Source organism: Cervus canadensis, chromosome 2 (genome assembly GCF_019320065.1).
Source record: "Cervus canadensis isolate Bull #8, Minnesota chromosome 2, ASM1932006v1, whole genome shotgun sequence".
In the NCBI taxonomy this organism is placed as follows: domain Eukaryota; kingdom Metazoa; phylum Chordata; class Mammalia; order Artiodactyla; family Cervidae; genus Cervus; species Cervus canadensis.
In genome coordinates, this window is record NC_057387.1 from 6,256,305 (window position 1) to 6,262,463 (window position 6,159).

A 6,159-nucleotide genomic window follows, 5' to 3' on the forward strand; every position below is an offset into this window, starting at 1 on the left:
CTCTGAGGGTCTGTTGCTGCCCTGAATCCATGCTGCTAAATGAAAACACAAGCATTTACAAGGACTTTCTAAATTATTTTGAAACTTTTTTCCTCTTTTTTTTTTCCTATCCACTGCTGTGAAGAAAGATCATGTGAAAGGAGAGAGTAAGTGACAGGGAGGAACCCTTCCTCTGCTCTTTAGAAGAGTAACTAATAATCCTCTCCATCCATCAAGGCTCTTGGCATTAACCCTTCAGAGCCCGGATCATTCCTTACCACGCACAGGTTTGGTCTTCCCTGGAGGTCTCGAGGCTCTGTGAGTTCAGGAAATGCAAGGTAAGCAGAGACTCAAGGTCAGCAAACCCAAAAAGGAAGGTAGATGGCAAAAGAGGCTGAGAGGACCTAACCCACCTTTGAGCAATGCTTCCTCATAAAAAGACCTTCTCCCTCTTAAGTGGTCCCCACCTCTTCCCTGTTGTACTTTGGCAGGTAATCTGGGATTGCACAGCCCCCAAGATGAGCAAGGAGAGAGGTGGGACAAACAGGAAAAGGAGAGTGGAAAGGGATCATGCAAGGACATTCTCATAGTAAGTTTAAAGAGAGAGATATTTCAGAAGAGGAAGAGGAAGGCAAGAGGATATCCAGTTCGCATGGCCATGAGGAATCAAGCTGCCAGTGTTAAGTCCTGAAAAGGCCCTTAAGCTCAACCAGAAAGTAGCCTTCCAAATCTATGCTTTTCAGATGGAAGACATGGAGAACCCAGAGAGCGATCAGAGGGCAGACACAGAGAATACTGAAGGTAGAAAGCAAAGCCCAAGAGGAAACACTAGAACTCAGGGTATTTTACAAAGAGAAAAAACAATGCAGAGATAAATCTATTAGGAAGACTCCAGATAACTTAGACAATCCAAAAGTAGCTGAGGGTGACTGACTCAGCTCAACTCAAAAAATATGTATTGAGCTTTTATTAGGCATTTTACTGGGTGCTTGCTTGAAACAACTACAGATGTCTTGTTACAGAAATAGTCCTAGAATCCTCCCAGATATCTAGGCCTATAATCATTTACCTCTTTCCCATGATCAGGAAGAATGCACTGATAGCCTGACCTATAATTTCACGGATTTAGTGAGACTACAGGGCAAATGTGGAAACCAGTGTAATAATTTCATGAAGCCAGAAGCTAATAAAGGATAGATAAACTATGTGTCCTCAAACACCAGTATTTAAGGTGGTTGAACTCCATCATCAGGGCTGGTTGTCTGTCTGTGTATCTGTGTAACTAGGAGGCCAGCTTGAGCCAGTGATGCTGCCTACAGAACTCAGACACGCCGGGGTCTGTCTGAGAAAGAGTAGGTAGGGCTGTCAAGAGTCTGCTGCTGGGACTTTCTTGGTAGTCCAGCAGGGAAGACTCTGCCTGCCAATGCAGCAGACACGGGTTCGATCTTCCCCAGCCCCACATGCTGTGGGAAAACGAAGTCCTTGTGCCACAACTACCGAGCCAGTGCCCTGGAGCCTGAGCTCCGCACCAAGAGCCGCCACCAGAATGAGAAGTCTGCGCCCTTCAGGGAATAACAGCCCGACTCGCTGCAACCAGAGAGAGTGCTCACAGCAACGAAAACCCAGTGCAACCGAAAATAGACATTCTTTTAAAAGAATCTATTGGTTCACAGACCAAGGAGACTATAGGGGAAAACTCGCTGAGTGAAGAGAGAAACAGGGACAAAAGACAGCCCCAAGTACAACCAAGCTGCGTCAAAGATAAGGAAAAGCTCTAGAAAATGACCAAGTGTATCACTCAGGTCGTGTGTGTGTGTGCTCAGTCACTTCAGTCATGTCTGACTCTCTGTGACCCCGTAGACTGTAGCCCACCAGGCTTCTCTGTCCATGGGACTCTTCAGGCAAGAATACTGGAGTGGGTTGCCACACTCTCCTCTAGGGGATCTTCCCGACTCAGGGATTGAACCCGAATCTCCTGCGTTACAGGCAGATTTTTTACTGCTGAGCTACAAAGGGAGCCCCATCACTCAGGTTCAGTTCAGTTCATTTCACTCCGGTTACTCTTAGACCAATCTGAGGGTGTCATCTTGAATTCTAAGAAGAAGATGCTACCAAAAATAGAGCAAAGAAACGCTGAAAGCAGTATTTTACTAAAATATCTGAGGGATACTGAAAGCATTAGGAGGGATCATCAGATTTGAATCTCCACTTTGGAAGACAGCTCTGGTTGGAGGAGAGGGGTATGCTCCTTCAGATTTGACAACAGCCAATGATGGCTCAGTGGTAAAGAATCCACCTGCAAAGCAGGAGACCCGGGTTCAGTCCCTGGGTCAGAAAGATCCTCCAGAGAAGGACATCGCAACCCACTGCAGTATTCTTGCCTGGAGAATTCCATGGACAGAGGAGCCTAGCAGGCATGGGGTTGCAAAGAGCCAGACAGGACTGAGCAGCTCACACACACGGGCTGCTACACACGCTTCAGCTGAAAAGAAAGAAAATGGCAAAGGCCATTTTAAAGCTGAAAGCATAATTCTCAGAATACACAGAAAAATATTTCCTGGAGATGCTCATAACTATTTGACAGAGTTTTGAGTAAGGCTGGAATTCCTAAAATTGTGGGAACAGATGTGGAGAAATATCATTTTGTTACTCTTTTGTGAACAGATTTTGCCTCCTGGAATGGTTAGGGAAACATGAGTCATTGCAACCAGAATTATTTATTTTCCATGGGAGGTAATCCATCCTACTTATGAGGACTGTTTCACACTAAAAGTGAATTACTCACAAACATATAGAATTCCATTACCTGAACTTTACTAAAAATAAGACAGATCTATCTGGAATGGCCAAGATGCAGGATTAAATAAAGTAAGGAAATATGCAAGATGATTTTTTTTAAGATCTTTTCTAGTCAATAAAGCCAGCTCCAAGTAAATACAAGTGTTAAAGAGTTGAAATAACTATAGTATTTCTGTCTCCAAATTCTCAAGGGCTGGAGATATTTGTGGTGCCTTAGGAAGTAAAATAAAAGCAGGAAGTAAAAGGAATGTAACTCAGTTAAAGAAATACACACACATACATCTTAATATCTTAACAGGCTGTGTAGGTGTTCACAGAAACCAAACCCAACTGGTACATTTAAGCCTCTGTGCTGTGCGTAGTCGCTCAGTTGTGTCCAACTCTTTGCAGTGCCACAGACTGCAGCCCACCAGGCTCCTCTGTCCATGGGGATTCTGCAGGCAAAATACTGGAGTGGGTTGCCTTGCCCTCCTCCAGGGGATCTTCCCAACCCAGGGATCAATCCCAGGTCTTCAGCACTGCAAGCGGTTTCTTTACCATCTGAGCCACCAGGGAAAACCCTGGTACATTTAAGCTTCACAAGGAATTAAAACCAGAAATTAGCCACTATTAATTAATTCCTAATTAATTTTCTTCTCTATTCTTCTTTTTCTCTTTCTTTTCTTCTCTTTCTCCTTCTTCTTTATTCTCCCTCTCTCCTCTCCCTCCCTCCCCATTTCTCTCTCTCATTTATCCATTCATTTTCCATCTCTCTCTCTCCTTATGTCTTACACACCTTGCTTTAACCTATTCTTTTCCAGCAGACCAGACTTTTCTACTTCTTTTCACACATTATTGAAGATGCTTACCCTAAAATGAGGCCTTAATTCTCAAATATATATATCTCCTCACTTCAAGCAAATGACAAACAGTGACTAGTTTTCTGAAGCCCAGTTCTGGAATCCTGAGATGAAGAATTTGACTGATCAGGTGTGTTTCAAGTATTCATCCTCTATCTCTAAACTGTGGAGGGCAATGAGTCATATAATATGAACATCACTCCATCACACTCACTAGTGGGTCAGTTCTCGGAAAAGAAGTGTCACACATTGAAAGATAAGCCAAGATATCGGGACAAAGCTAATTCAAAAAGATACATGCACCCCCATGCTCATAGCAGCCCTATTCACAATAGCCAAGACATGGAAACAACCAAACTATCCATTGACAGATGAATGGATAAAGATGTGGTGCATATAAACAACGGAGTACAACTCAGCCACAAAACAAAGAATGAAATAATACCATTTGCAGAAACATGGATGCAACTGCAGATTATCATAGCAAGTGAAATAAGTCAGAAAGAGAAGGACAAATAACATATGATATCACTTACATGTGGAATCTGAAACATGGCACAAATGAACCTATCTGTGAAACAGAAACAGACTCACAGACAAAGAGGACGGACTGGTGATTGCCAAGGGGGAGGGAGATGGGTGGGAAGGACGAGGAGTTTGGGGTTAATAGATGCAAACTGGTGTATATAAAATGGATAGAAAACAAGATCCTACTGGATAGCAGAAGGAACTATACGCAATATCCTGGGATAAACTATAAAGGAGAAGAGTATAAAAAAGGATATATATGTCTATAACTGAGCCACTTTCCTGTACAGCAGAAAGTAAGACGTTATAAATCAACTATACTTCAAGTAAAAAATATATTTAAAAAGAACAAGCCAAAAGTATCTGCCACATCAATAGTTAACAAAGCCTGATAATCCCTGGATTTTAAAGAAATTATACCTCACCAAACACGAGAACAATGTATAGAATGAAGTCTTACTGTATACACATTTAACTGAAGTACCAGTTTTAGAACCTAATCCTTATAATAAGATGTCTTTTTATTAGTTAATCTGTCCATAATATATAAATCCATTGACATATATGTCATAAAGTCTTAATTTAAAAAAAAAGACGGAGAAAATCTTGTAAGCAGTAGAAATACCCTGGTTTTCTTAAGCAGAGTGGTCTTGCTGTCCAGTTGGCTGCATAAAAACTCTCATTTGGCTTCTTCCTGAGTTAAGCTCATGATGCAAGAATCATTGTGTGCTGAAGAGTTATCCTATGGAATTGTGAGTACTATCTTTATGAGCAATTTAAAGGTTTCAAATATAATTTTTGAGATTATCACAAAAGTGTGAGTACTATTTTTATGTGAGATTTCAAGGTCTCAAGGATAATCTTGGCCCTGAGAGGTTTGCTTTCCCTCTGTGGGCTGGGTCTCAGCACTACTTGTTACCATATGCTGCTCTCCTCTGATAGACTTTAGTGGACACTGATCCAAGCCCAAACCTCTATGAACAGAGTCACCTTGAACAAGTCATTAACCTTCCCATCTACAAAATGAGGAATGATATGAATACACAACTCTCAGAGTTGTGAGAATAAAGTGAGATCAGGAAAGAATAATTTACTGAGTGCTGACTGTACACCAGGCCTTCTTCTAAGAACTTTATCCTTATTATTTCACTTCTCAAAAGAACTTTATGGGTTTAGGTACTAGTATTTCTCCAACATTCATATGTGAAAATGAATGCACAAAAAATCTAACCTGCCTACAATCATAACTGGTGAGCTAGATTACATGTATATATGTATGTATAAGAAAGTCTTCCTTAGCGACCAATGCAAAGAAATAGAGAAAAACAACACAATGGGAAAGACTAGAGATCTCTTCAAGAAAATTAGAGATACCAAGGGAACATTTCATGCAAAGATGGGTTTGATAAAGGACAGAAATGGTATGGACCTAACAGAAGCAGAAGATATTAAGAAGAGGTGGCAAGAATACACAGAAGAACTGTACAAAAAAGATCTTCATGACCCAGATAATCACAATGGTGTGATCACTCACCTAAAGCCAGACATCCTGGAATGTGAAGTCAAGTGGGCCTTAGAAAGCATCACTATGAACAAAGCTAGTGGAGGTGATGGAATTCCAGTTGAGCTATTTCAAATCCTAAAAGATGATGCTGTGAAAGTGCTGCACTCAATATGCCAGCAAATTTGGAAAAGTCAGCAGTGGCCACAGGACTGGAAAAGGTCTGTTTTCATTCCAATCCCTAAGAAAGGCAATCCTAAAGAATGCTCAAAGTACCGCACAATTGCACTCATCTCACACACTAGTAAAGTAATGCTCAAAATTCTCCAAGCCAGGCTTCAGCAATACGTGAACTGAGAACTTCCAGATGTTCAAGCTGGTTTTAGAAAAGGCAGAGGAACCAGAGATCAAATTGCCAACATCTGCTGGATCATCGAAAAAGCAAGAGAGTTCCAGAAAAACATCTATTTCTGCTTTATTGACTATGCCAAAGCCTTGACTGTGTGGATCACA